Source organism: Puntigrus tetrazona, chromosome 7, assembly GCF_018831695.1.
Source record: "Puntigrus tetrazona isolate hp1 chromosome 7, ASM1883169v1, whole genome shotgun sequence".
Classification (NCBI taxonomy): Eukaryota; Metazoa; Chordata; class Actinopteri; order Cypriniformes; family Cyprinidae; genus Puntigrus; species Puntigrus tetrazona.
Window position 1 is genome coordinate 30,754,732 of NC_056705.1, and position 14,698 is coordinate 30,769,429.

General features: G+C 36.5%; 1 pseudogene; it reads left to right on the forward strand.

Annotated features, from left to right (window-relative positions):
• The window catches only part of LOC122347969, a 153,688-nt pseudogene extending 139,500 nt beyond the window's left edge, over positions 1-14,188 (forward strand).
• Positions 14,189-14,698: the final 510 nt, after the last annotated feature.

The following is a 14,698-nucleotide window of genomic DNA, read 5'->3' on the forward strand; positions in this document are numbered from 1 at the left end:
TGAACATCCAGAATCACCATACTTTATTGGTTCTAAAATAACTTTTATAATGTAATTGTATTTAGAATTGAAGTGAGTATTCTTGCAGTTAGATTGTGCTTTTATCTATGTTTGGATACACTGCTGTAATTTTTAATGTTATAGAATTAATTGAGTTTTAGATCACTTGAGGACATGACTTGACTATATGTGGAATATAAAGTAGCAAATCCAGTAGAAAAGAAAAGCCCAGCATTCACTGTTCTGAGACACTCTTTGATATATGGAACAGGAGGAGAGAAAGAAAGCAAGAAGAAGTGTTGTATTTGGGAATCAAAATGGGAATTTTGGAAGTCTTAGCAAATAAAGTCCCAGCACAGCTTGACCAGCAGTATGAGCTTTCTTTTACCTCTGCTGAACTTGTACAGGCCCATGCTGTGGGCCTGGAAGTGCTGGGGTGAGTATACAGCCCCCAGGGATCTCATTTTCATAAACATCTGCGTACACCAGATACGACAATGGCGAAAGTTACGTCCAGAGTAAATGCAGACCACGACCACTTCCCAGTACTCAGCTGTAATCCAAGACTCTATCAGAAAACACCTGCATGACAGGAAGTGTATTCTAAATGCAGCTACTTTACTGTGAATACATTTCAATTTTGCTTCCTACTCATGATTCTTACAGAAAACAGTGTATGTGACTGCTTGCTCCATCCCATATGAAAAATACTTACTTCCTATAAATAAAACCAAAGAAACTGTAGTTAATATAGTGACATTAAATTAATAATTTATTGTGAATTATAGAGTTTACTAAGACCAACCATAGATTAATGAATTGTATACAAAAAAGCCTAATTTTGTTTTGCTTTTAGTATTTTTGTCTGTATCAAGTATCTTTCATTGGCTATGTTTTTTCATCCCAACTCTCAGAATAAAGGGTAAAAAGCTGTGCTGAAGCCATGCCTTTTCAAGGTATGTTTGTACCTAAAGGGTCCATTTGGTATCACCAAGATGCATGTGGTCTTAAAAATGTATATTTAGACAAATGAGTACAAAAGTGTACCTTCCAAAAATGCAACTTTAGTGACAGCTTTTGTATTTATTTCTGAGAAGTTAGTTGTTTTCCAAATCAGAAAAAAGGTGTGTGATTTTCTTTACATACTTTATACAGTCTGTATTAGCATATGGCTGATCCTTCCACTTGAATCTAAGTGTGTACCGTTATAAACAAAAAGCTTATTGTAAACAATTCAAAAATCCTCCAAATGATGTACATCACTTTATACAAACCTTTATTTAACCATACTACTGTTCCATATTCACAGTATTAATTTAATATTCCACGAGTTGTACCAAATCCAACAAGATCACAGTCCTTGCTCAAGTGTTAAGTCACTGTATCTTTAAAATCAAGTTCAAACATACTTTAAGTCTAGGAAAGCACTTCATAAATGCAGGCACAAACTAAACATGGGGAAGCATCAATTAAGTGAATAGATCCACCCACTGTTCTTTGTGTCCATTTAAGTATTGGTGTCTTTTCTCTTTTACTGAGGACATTTGGCTGACAGATATATGCATCACTCTGTCCTATTTTCATCTCAAAGCCACATAAATCCATCAGCTAAAAATATAACTCAGTCAGTGTAGCCAATCAGTAGCAAGATTAGATTCAGGCTGGTGCCACATGAAGATCGTCTCCCGGTTCAGGCCACGAGTTGCTTCCAGTGAATGTGGGGACATTACTTTATACCAATGAACTTTGCTTATTTCTGTCCCTAACCCTTAACCTACACTAGAAAACCTGTTTGCATACATTACACTTTCAGATAAACATTAAAAAATCAATATTACTATCTTTTTGTTCTTTTCCTCATATTTTCCCTCAATGCAAGCATTTGATTTTATTGCATAACACACTTTGTGTCATCAGCCCAGAAAAGATTCTGCTGTGATGCTCCTGCTGGAGTTTGCGTCATCAGCAGATAATATAATCTTCATTAAATCAATATACATTGTAGTGTGTGCCTCAATGATATTCTGACAGATAAATGTTTAAAATGCCTCTAAAATGAGTCTGTATTTTATGTACAGTATATATGCATGCATGCTGCAGAACTATAAATGGCAATTGAATTTTCAGCCTGGCTGACCTATTTTTTTCCATACGTGAGAAAGCTTTTAGCTGTGGCTAGAGACAATTATGATTTCTCAGACTTTCCTATTTGGTGAAATATCATCAAGTGTTGGGGATATTTAAGCTGATATTCTAAAAATGCACGATACTCAACTAAAAGTAGATTACTTGCAGATAAGGAGTGGTTACCATAGTTTTCTAGTGTGTGACCTTTGCTTATTCCTGTCTATTTTGATAGTTTTAGATCAGTTTTAGTCTTTGATTAGAGGCAGTTGGCCAATGCTAGTTAACACCATAGATCAGGCTGCAGTATAGAGGATACAAGCACAGTAATGTCAGATTATAAAACAAGTGGCATTGTGAGATAATCATTCTAAGATATAAAATCAAGCTATAAAGATTACAAATCACTGGGATAAGTGTGATGGGAGATATGATTGCAATAATAAAAATTATAGCAATTATGGTTAAGTATACAAGTCAAGAACAGGGCTTCTGTGGATCAACTAAACAACTAAGATCAGCAAACATTGGTTTTGAGATATTCTTTGTCATCAATCACAATAGCATAGATTCTGCAATATAAATTACTGTCTGTTTGTGTCTTTAAAAAAAAAAAAGAGTTAAAATATCAAATGTTCTGAAATAAGAAAACTTTTCAATAGAGATTTTAGCATTGAGTGTATATGTGAGAATGGCGAGAGAGAGTCAAACAGAGATCACATAAAGTAAACATAAAAAGAGGGCTTGAGGATCAAAGTTTGATTGTAAAAAGTAGTCCGACTGCAGGAACTAGAGTGCAGAAAAAGTACAGATGGAACAGAAAAGTATTCAGTAGGAAGCAGTGGGCTTGAGAACTCCATGGAAATATATGGAAATGAAGTGAACTTCCAAAGATGCAGGCTAAGAATAGCCAAAAACAAAACAAACATGGGACATTGCCCGAATGGGCGGTGTGGCTGAGAAAGAAATGAGTAGCTGGAAATAAAAGCACTGAGATGAACAATAGGAAAGAATATTTCAGGAGACAAAGTTGCTAAAGAGGAAGAGAAAGAGAAAAAAGAAATAAATCAGCCAGAAGGCACACAAATCATGCGCAGAGGCATGAGATGGGGCAATGCAGACGAAATGTCATAAATGTCAAAAATTTAGTAAAAACTAGCTAGCTGCTGGAATGAATAGAGAGGCAGAGTGAGGCGTGGGTGGTGCAGCGGTAATAACAGAGCTCTTCCCTCTCATGTGAAAACTACAGTCTGGTAGAATCAAAGCACATGATGCTGGTGCACTACACTTTATTTAAATTAACAGTGAAATCATGAGGAAAGCCAGACAGTAAGAGAGGGAAGTGGTAGGAGGAATGGGGATCTTCAAAGAAGCTAAATTCTTCATGATAATTACCTCAACAGTATATCATAAATCAAAAAACTGTGTCATATAAAGAGAAACCACACAAGCTCAATTAGTGAAAAACACAAAGAAATATGACACATATATATCTATATTTAATTGTAATCTCACACATTTTTGTATCTTCATTTTCTTTTTCCATTTTGGATGTATATATATATATATATATATATATATATATATATATATATATATACCATATATATATATAGTATACTAAATATAGATAACAACACAAATCTTAAAAGAATTTTTAAATAATCTATTACATCTCTAAGTTACACATTGTATTTTATATCTTATCTAAAATCTTTGTTATCTCTATTCTGCGTAAAATAAGTTTACAATATTATTTATTTTAAATACATATATCTTCAGATTGCATTTGCATGTGTAACTCTTTTCTTTTAATGAAGTTTGAGAAAATTAAACTTTATTTATTAAGCTGCTGTATAAAATAACTATATATATAACTAATAAATATATAGCTAAACAAATATATAAATAATCTATAATGAGACAAAACCTTCAAATATACACATTAGAGACTCCATTTCTTTGGCATATGAATCATAAGCTTTAGTTTATTCAATCATCAAGTCAATGTGCCATGATCTTAAGGCTGATCATGTCTTTACGTGCCATATGGATTCTGAGTCAGAGCATTTAGTGGAACTTGAGGCATGATGGAAATAACACATTTCTTTGCACAAGCAGTCTGCACGGACTCTAGCATTCACATGCATTATGAATATAATTAGAATGAAAAGTATACTAGTGTTAAGTACCTTACTTTTCAGAGATAACCATAGTATTTATCTTTTATATCCATGTAAAAGTAGAAATTATTTCTTTCAGCTCATCATATAGGATTTATTTTTATACAAAACAGACAGATTGTAGAACAGACAAGTGCATCTGTTTTATCACATATTTGTGTGAGTGTAGATGGACACTTTGCAGTTTGAGCCTTTAGCTCCTAGTTTAAGGTCAGAGATATAAACCTACTTGCAATCTGTACTTATGGCATGAATGATACCTGAGCTGTGTAGCCTTGCAGTAGAAAAAGTCTTCTCACTATCACTGGCGAGTACCACAGAAGGACAACTACCGGTTTGGATTTCTTCAGATATTACATAGGTTCATTATGGAACCATTTTAAACTACAAGGTTCTTTGCAGGGCTCCTTTTATTTTCAAAGTTAAGTAACCCAATTAACAATGATATTTTATCATTAAACTCCTAATTTGCTGCTTGTTAACTAATAAATCAGTTGTAGTTTATGGTTGAGAGGATTAAGGGATCTAAAATTATTGATTCAGAATGAGGCGTGCATGAGTGCATATAAATTACTAGAAACAGCTAATGTGCTGAAATATGCTAATATGCAGTGTCAAGAGAATTTATAACTTTAAATATAATAGGTTACAAGATTACAGCTGCTCTATTTAAAACATATAAATGCTAAACAGTTTTACTTACTTTAATAAAGTAATGTAACTGAGTACACTTAATTCATTTTTATTAATTTTTTTTTCTATATTTTGCCTAAACTGTTAAATCTAATTGAAGTTAACCTTACAGTGAGTACTTAACACACTATTACTGTCAGTTTTTCAAAACCATTAACGGCTTGATTAGGAGTTACAATCCGTTTAACACAATGCACAGCCATCACTAAATCAGACTTTAAGCACCTCTTTTCACTTTAGATTTAAAATCATAACAAGACAAGTTTAATAGCCATGATGCTGTTTTTGAAATCAGTGTTTATTGATCATCTGACATTTTATGAGCAGTTTATGCAATTTTGGATAGAAATCAATACCAAATCTAAGAAAAGAGCGTGTATGTACACAGTTATTAACATTTTCATAATTAACTGCCTTACTTGATATAGCTATTGCGTCTATTTTTGTAATTAAATTATATGAATTCCATTGCATATAACAACTCTATGAACTAAACTAAAGAATGATATAGTCTTATCATATCCCATTAACACAATGTAAGGATGTACCCCAGCCATATCTAAACTTCTCTGAGTCTATAAAGCAACCACCTCCAACAACCTCAGCTGCTGCTTGTTGATGCTCCTGGCAAGCACCCAGACACCTTAGCAACCGCATGTGTAGAATTCTGTATACCAGAACTTTCATTGCTGGTGGCTATGTTCATTGGAACAATTTTTTTAGGTGGGGTTAGAGGTATTATCTCAGTTTATAAGAAGGGAACATTGGATTATTGGGTATGGGTAGCCAGGCTGCGACAGATTGCTGAAGAACAAGATTATACTCTTGAGGTGGAAGCTGGAAATTACAGAGGCCATTATCTAACACACAGCCTCAGGAGACCATATTTGGGGACAGGAGAGGGTGGGAGAAAAAGCTGGGAAGGGAGCTGATTTAACTATGTTGATGCCAGAGTAGAGAAAAGGGAAATAAGTGCAGTTAAAGAGATGGGGAAGAGGAGATAGGAAGAGATTCCACTGTCTCTTTTTCTCTGTCATTAGTCTTTTGTCAAGGTGTATCAACATATTCCTTTCCTGCTACTGCAGGCCTTTTTATTTAACATGCCTCTCAGGACAGTACCACGGACTTTTCTGCGCATGCACTGGCTGTATAAAAGTACAAAATGTAGCGTATGTAGCGACAACTCTGCAGGTCCATGGTCCAATGAAACGGCGGCCGGCTAAATTAGACATCATTAATCAGATGAGCTTTTCCAACAAAGCTGACATTAAACTGATCATGAGCGGCTTATTACAGATTTAACTGCCCATTTACTGACTTATGCAGAACAAACTTTATGTAAATGAAATTATGGACAGATATACTTTGTGTTGTTCCAAGGCTCCATATCAGTTGATTCTAAAGATCAATGATGCTGAAGTAGAATATGTATAATATATAGCAGTTTAATAGAAATGAGTTCTTCGCCAGTAGTGATAATTAAAAATACTATATTTCTACGCGTTATTTTCCCAGCATAACGCTCAAAACTATTCAAACCCCAAACCTTAGAGTGCTTGTATATAAATACATTTATAATATTTTTCAGATTTTGAGCACTAGCTTTTATTTGACAAGGAGAGACAGATGATAGTAGAATAGAAACTGGAGACAGGCAAAAAAGTCCTCCAGTCAAACAGGTTTCTCGAGAGCGCTGATATATCAAAGTGCTCTGCCCACTATCCTCTTACTCTTTTTTAGCTGAACTACAGATGAAATGCAGTGGATAAAGATGCTCCCTTAGTGTCTTATCTCATAGTCAAAGAACTAAACAATAAAGCAGATGGAATAAATGTTTCATTCTTTACATATCTGTGCTAATAGAAGTTTCTCCAGTTTGCAAAAAACCCAATCATTTTTAAGAGGCGCGTCTGATTTGGGAGCTCGCTTCAAGGGCAAAAAGTTCCCTCATAGATTTGGCTTCTGCAGTTCCAACAAAGCTGCCAGGTTGAAATGACTTTTAGTAGAAACCATGCTGCAGCAACAGCTTTCTTTTAGTATGAGCAATCTAAATAAAATTTACTATTCATAACCCACATTGCATTTTTATCCTCACAGTATAAGTTTGGTTATAGTTACTGACTCATGCTTTTTCCATACTTGGTTGAGAGGTCGTACCTGCCATGAGTCCTCTCACATCGACTATATCTGCACCTGCTTTTGCATACAGGCCTAACATTAAACTGCACCTGCAGTATCATGAGTGTGAACATGGATGGGGACGTCAGGGCAGTCCCGCAATGCTCCAGTGTGATAAGCGGCTGCCAGGCTAGCCAGGTAGCCATATCCCTGGGAAGCAGAGCAGGAACTTGTACCCAACCACTCAAATTGCACCAGAAAGAAAATCACATTATGACGTCTGTCATTACAGCACAGCTCAACAAAGAAAAGAGAGAAGAAACAGAAACCTTAGGCGAGAATGAAGTATTATATCAATGCCTTCAGTCATTACACCCTTGAGTGACTATACCCAAACACTGCTGAAAATATCATGCTAAGAGTCCACAGCCACCAAAACAGCCAGTTATATTAGCAAATCTCCACCTCTGTGAAGGTGGAACATAAATTTAATAGGCCAATTCAGCATGTGTGATTTCCTTATGCGTGATCTACCTTAATAGCAGTATATATGCGTTCCAGCCTTTCCACTAAGCTCATTTGGCCAGCTGAGATACAGTACTCAGTGCGTATTTCTGTCTCCTTAAGTCAGACAAATCTCCATTGTAAGAAATGTGGCCCGCCTCCACCTGCCTCCAGCACTTCTATTCCATCCCAAGCTTATGCTTAGGAATGTAATTCAGAGTCAAAAACCACGAAGATATCCATTCCATTCTCTTTGGCTACCTACGCAGAATCTAGAAAGAAGAAGAGATAAACGAAATAAGGCTGTATGACTCTGCTCTGTAGCTCTTCAAACCAGCATTTCACAGTGTTATAAAGGCAAGAGAGACATTTGTTTGAATGCTGATAAGTCAAGCCATTGACACCAGACATTTAGTGCCTGCAAGGATATTATATACTTTCAACAGTTATCATTGGAAGTTTTTTTTTCCTTCAGTTATGATTTTAAGACAGTGCAGCTATGACAGTGTAGTCACAGGCATTTTCATGTATGATTGCTGAGATATGCTGAGGCTTTTGGCATGTGTGCAGTCTACGGCTGATAATGAGTTTTTGAGACTGGTGCTATGAGCTGTTAGAAATTATAGTGCATCTAACATTTCTATATTTTCTCTATTTTTCATCAGTATAATTATGCCAAGTCTTTATCAAAGTATTTCAATTTGTAGACAAACACACCTAGTGAAACAGAGACAATCCTAAATACTTTATGTATGCACAGTACATGATATTAATTATTAAGCAACATTTAAAATAATATATAAAAAATGGAAATGTAGAGCCTCTACAAGTGGCTTTGCTGCTGTCTCAGCTCCAGCGCTCTATAGCTCAGCATGCATAACATGCACATGTACGTGTATTATTATTTGCAGCTGCCCCTACAAGTAATCACCTAAATTGTGAACAAGCCAACAGCACCCCTGAAGAAACAGCTTAATAAAGCAATATCTTAAACATTTAGAAGGTTTTCTGCAGGGTAGAATTAGGAGTAGGATAGAAAATAGCATTAGCCAGTGAGTGTGTGATCTCATAGAAACTGCATTATCAGGGTAGTTTGTATCCCTTGTGGCTCCACGTAATGCATCTGAAATGGGACATTTAGAATCAGAGCTCGGAGCTCTTGGGATCTCTTCCACGGACATTCCACAGAAGCGCATTGCTACATCAAATGCATGGCTCCCTACAGCAGAGAGAGATCTTGCAGATCATGTCAAGTGATCCTCAGTAAATGGCTTCAACTACGCAGAGTTACAGGAACATCGAAAAACCTTCAGATATTACATATGTGCTTGGCTAGAGTGTGTATCAATGTCGTCACGTGCCTCCCCAATTCCTCAGGCTAGAAAGATTGTGAAATTATGGCTCCTAGACGGGCAATCTTCTTGAAATTCCGTATGTCACAACCACAGTGCCAGAAGGACTGATGGGCATCTCTGAAGGTAGTGTCATCAGTAGAGAGCCCTAGTGCTGTATCTAGCTGCCCAGGCAAACCCTCAGGACCCTCCTTCAGCAGGACATCCACGAGGCCATGGGCAGCTCTGCCTGCAAGAATGAAAAGAATGTTTTTTTGCAGCACACATACAACGCCATGATCAACATCTTGATAAAGAGATTTGAGTCAATTTTGACAATAACAATAATTACACTACGATAGAGACTCATTGAATCCCATTCATGCAGCAGTTTCATTCATAAGGTTCAGCTTCCTATTCGGCAATGAGTATGTACTATGTACGCTTTCTATCTACAATATAATAAGCAGCGAGTGTCAAACCAGTCAAATCACATCCAAAATCGAGAATTTTTGTTATACTATACAGTATAGCTCAATCAATCAATCACTTTTATTTATATAGCGCTTTAACAATTGCAGATTACATATTATCAAAGCACTAGACAGTAAACTTAGGAGAATACAATATTAGGGATGTATAATAGTAAGATTGAAGTATTTATTAACAATGCAGAAGACGGTCTATAATCAAATGAAGTAATGTCATAGAATTATCATACACGATATGTATGTGTTGTAACTATTGTACGTATATATATATATATATATATATATATATATATATATATATATATATATACACACGTATGTATGTGTATAAAAATATTTTACATAAAAAATATATAAACCACACCCGTGTTTATGTTTATATGTGATAAAATTAGTTTGCATTTAAACAGCTTTTACTAATAAATTAATCCAGCATGCATAGTGAATGTACACATTCTTAAGGCTTTTCTTTTAAAGATTTGCCATTACAGCTACACGTCGCCTCACACATTTTACGCAGCCAGTTGCAATAGCACTCCAGATACATATCACACACACCGCGCCAGGACTGTCTACTATTTATCTGTAACTGCAGCAGTCTTTGGCAAAACGGCTATAGACTGGCGGTAGCTACGGCGTCAGCTCGGCTTCTCATTGTAGGCTTGTCACCGCGTACGCTTTGAAGCAGGTGATCAATTAAATGCAGAGTGCCACTGTGCTCCTCGCCTGATTCCCTGTATCATACAGCACATTCGTTGGCAGCCAATCAAAGTAAACTTAAATAAAACAGAACCTACATGAATGTTTTATTTGAAGAACAGAGAAGATAATGAGGCGCTGAATAGACTAAACCCAGACCATTTCTCTAGAAAGCCTAAGCATTGTTTCCTCTTCCTGGAGCTCAGGTCAGTGCAAGCTACAAAGAACCTGCACCAGCAAACCAATGAAATTCCCTACTATTTATAGGTTTCCAGATGCGACAGTTTGAGAGACCATTAACTCCCAGCGATGAGTGTGGTATTAACTTCATTACAAACAAGTCAGACTATACAGTTTCTCTCTATTAAATACCGATGAGGCTGCGCTTAAAAAAAACTCTAGAGAGGTTGCTAGCTTATTCTAAGCGAAATCAAATCAAATGCTGCACTCTTAATCAGAGAGAAGTCTGAGATAAAAGGTGAAACCAATGATAGAAATTACAGTAAGTAAGACATTGATGCATAAGATTTATATTTAGAGCATAAATACACATGTAGGTCTAAATGTATGTGTTGCTCTTTGGAATTTCTCTGTATAGGCCTTTGGCTGACCATGAAAGGAAAGATGAAGGCCAAAGCCTGTTAGCCATTTCATTGTGTCTCTGAAGCGTATATGCAACACACACACAATGCAGAGAGGCATCTCATGAGGCTTAGGATACACCACCACACAGGTCTGACCCTGCTTACACAGACACTTGCATTTTTATCCATGAGAACCTTTCCATACAAACACCTACATACACAGCCTGTTGAGTCAGTGTGAGGCGATTTGTGCATACTGAGCTTCTATAAACTAGTCCCTGAAGACTACAAACTCTAATGCACTGTGAATGATCCACAGTGAAACTTTTTTGGTGTGCATCGCCAGGCGCACACAATCCATCAAAGGTCCTTAGAGATAGTTTATATCATATTCAACTAAACCTGCGAAAAGAGGTATACCAATGAGGGCCGGAAAGAAAATTGGCTCAAATTAATTGCACACACATAACCATACATATATCTCTCCCCTAAGGAATCTCTCTCTCGCACACAGGCGTGGTATCACAGCTCACACACACACCTAAACCCCTGTAATGGGAATTTCTAAATGCTGTACGGATCCACTCTTTCATTTTGCAGAGGGAAGGAGAGAAGGAAGGATTAGGCTGCATTATCACACTCGTTCATCCACAAGAGAGAAAAGAGAGAGACAGTGGGAATGCTGCCAATATTTTAGGAGTGATTAGAAACAAGGCTATTAGTTCATTGACATCTGTAGTAGTACACTTTGCAGTGTGACAAGTGTACGTAACCCGAGATATGGAGTGCCACAGCACTGGGAGTAAAACCTAAACTAAAAGCTAAACCTAAGATAATCTAAGAAGAAGAGAATGCTACTAAATTAAACAGATGGTTCTTCAAATTATTGTTTTACTCTTTGGTTGGACACATCAAAATAGAGCAGACAACAATCAGTCATATGTTTAGTTTAGTGACACGTTCTAACTATTAACTAACTTAATGCTTTATGACTTTTAGCTGGCCAGTCTTCTAATTTTAACCTTATCTATAGTTAGATAGATGAATAAATGTGTTATAGTTTTGGAATGGCATCTTTCCTAAGGCTAAAAGAAACCTGTATGTGATCTTACATGAAAGCAGTCTGAATGACTTGCTGTATGTTTTCTGAAGTAAAACATGAAAGCCTTGAGAGCAGGCGGAATAAGGCTTTATTCACTCAACTTAACCTACAAGAAAAGCAAAGTGTAGTTTGATTCTCAAGGTTAACGCAATAGATAATTACATTAGTTCTGCAACAATTCAACAGCTCAATAATTCAGGGGAATTATTTTATGAATAATCATTGAAATTTGTGTCTCTTCCCCTCCACACCAGGACTATTTATATGGATTCAAAATCACTTAGAATAGTTCCCAGGTCATATAAACCCTTTATTGATGGCACATAATTGTCGTTCACCCTTTCTACTTAGGTTAAAAAACTACTCGTTCTTACATGCATTGTAAATGGAGCGTGAAGCATGCTGAGCAACACACTCTAATGTACACCGTTTCGTTTTAAATTAGGTACAGATACTTATGCATTTTCCATGAGATTTCATTTATGCGTTATTGTAGAATCTGTCCATATACTTAAGTATTAGTTTTCCCTTCATGTATTTTTATTTAGTTTTATGAATCAGCATTAATATAAAATCAATTATATTTTATGATTTATAGATTAAATAGTTACATTACTGAGATTGAATTTGGAGACATTCTTTAAGTTTTGCATTTGTGATTTAATGGAATAAATTTAGGAGTAACTTCTGTGTCTTATGTATTTTCCTGCATTTTTCAAGGGTGTATCTAAACTGAAGCAACTTTTAAGAACAATTTTTTTAACTATAAGAATAATTTATATCATGCCAGGGGCGTACAGTTTCAAAAGTAGTGTGATAAGTAACTATACCAGAGAAACAGGAAAGAAACAACTAGATCTATGGATGAGGACAGCTTACACTGGAATAGGAGTCATGGGTCACATTTACCATTATATGACCTATGAGAAAAACCAACCAGATGTTTAAACACAAATGCATTCACATACATTTTAGCTATCACAGGTGTGACAATGATGAATCGTGCACACACACACCCACACACACACACACACACACACACTGGCATCCAGATAATTTTTAGAGAGATTTCTGAGCTCTGTTCTGTCAGCAAGTTCCAGGAGTTGAAAAGTTTCTAGTTCTCATCAATAAACTAAAGTGTCAACTGTAGAGCGTGGAACTGGCTATTATAAATACGTTCTTGGGAAAGAGGATATTAGTCTGAGAGAGAGACAGACAATGGGATTTAGGCAATCAACTGTGATCCACAGCACACAAGATTATTTAAGCATCACATTATTAGGAAACTGCCCATGTTCCTATTATGTTCTGGTACAATTATGTGGTTGTTATAGTGTGTTTCTATAATTCATCAAGTTGTTCTAGATGTAACCTGATACGGTTATGTGGTTGCTGGAGTGTTGCTATATGGTTGTGCTAAATTGGCACTGCAGAGTGGGGATGGGTAAGTTCTGGTCCACGTGGGGTTTAGTTTCATTACTAATCAAATACATCTGCTTTAAATCAGTGAAAATCCTGGGAGCTTTGGGTTAGATTTCCAGGACAGCGGTCTCCTAGAGATTTTTCTTTGTTTTATCCTTTGTCTATCCAACTAATCTCAGTGACTAATGATCACCATTATATTTTTGTAACAAACACCAGCAGCAAATGAATAAACAAACAGATACGATAAAAACATTATCATCCAGTACCTAATGAAGAATAAAGCATCAAAGATCAACTCAGAACCCATAACTGTCACTTCATTGGCAGCGTTATTTAGTACTCATCTGAGCCAGTGGGAAGTTTAAATTGTAATCTGTATTGTCACAAGCACTCAGTCCTTTGCTGATGGCATCTACTAAAGTCACGTGGCATTTCCAGACCACTTTGATTCCAGGCCATGTAACCAGAGCTCCTGCACTGGATAGGCCCCTGGAACTGCAACTATCAAAGCTAACCCAGTACACGCTCACTGCTGCGATAAACACTCCTGCTGAGCGTGCGCAATGAGCCATGAGACCCAGGAATGTAAACGCAACTGAAAACTAAGTGCAAAGCAAGTAGAAAGAGATGGGGGTTTGTGTGTATTTTGTGTGACATACAAAGAGATCTTGAGAGTGTAAAGAGACTACAGGAGAGATAGAGGTGATATCAAAGTGAGATCTCACGTAAAAGAGCAATGATATTAGATCCGTTCAATCCCTTTCAGGCCCAGCTGCTGCGGCTGACAATTTATCTCTACTATGCGCAGTATTCCTGCAAACTGGGGTGTGCCCTCTGCTCCTGTCGTGCGTTGTGTTCTATAGGGATCAGACCCAATTACAAGCCAAAACTTGAGGAAAATGAGGATTTTCTCAGAGATTCCCATGGAAGCTGAGGAGTTAATGGAGGATTTAGTGCAGTTTTCCTCCTATTCCTATCTATAGTTGGATCTAATCTGGTAGCGTGAACAGTTATAGAAAAGTTTCAGAGAACAGTTGAAGCACTAAGGAAGATCTGGATGAGGAAGTGAGAAAATTGGAACTTCACTGTTGCATATGTACAGAAGAAAGAGTTTAGTTGGATAAAACTATTGTATACTCATCGTTCACTCCTAATTTGAAACATACGTTCCTCCTTCAGACCCACTTAATCAAATTCAATATTGCTTTTGTATCGTTTAACAGATCCAAGCTTTCACGGCGATCGCCTTCTCCTATTTCTCTAGACTGTTTTCTGTTTAAATCATCATCGATGCTTATTTAGTCTTGTTATTTTACATCGCCAGTTTTCTCCACTATTCCTCTAGATTCAGTTCGGTTCAACTAATTATTTCTGATCATGTCTGATTTGTTTCCAACATTGCCATGACATTACTTCCAACCTAATTCACGCAATTCAATTCTAC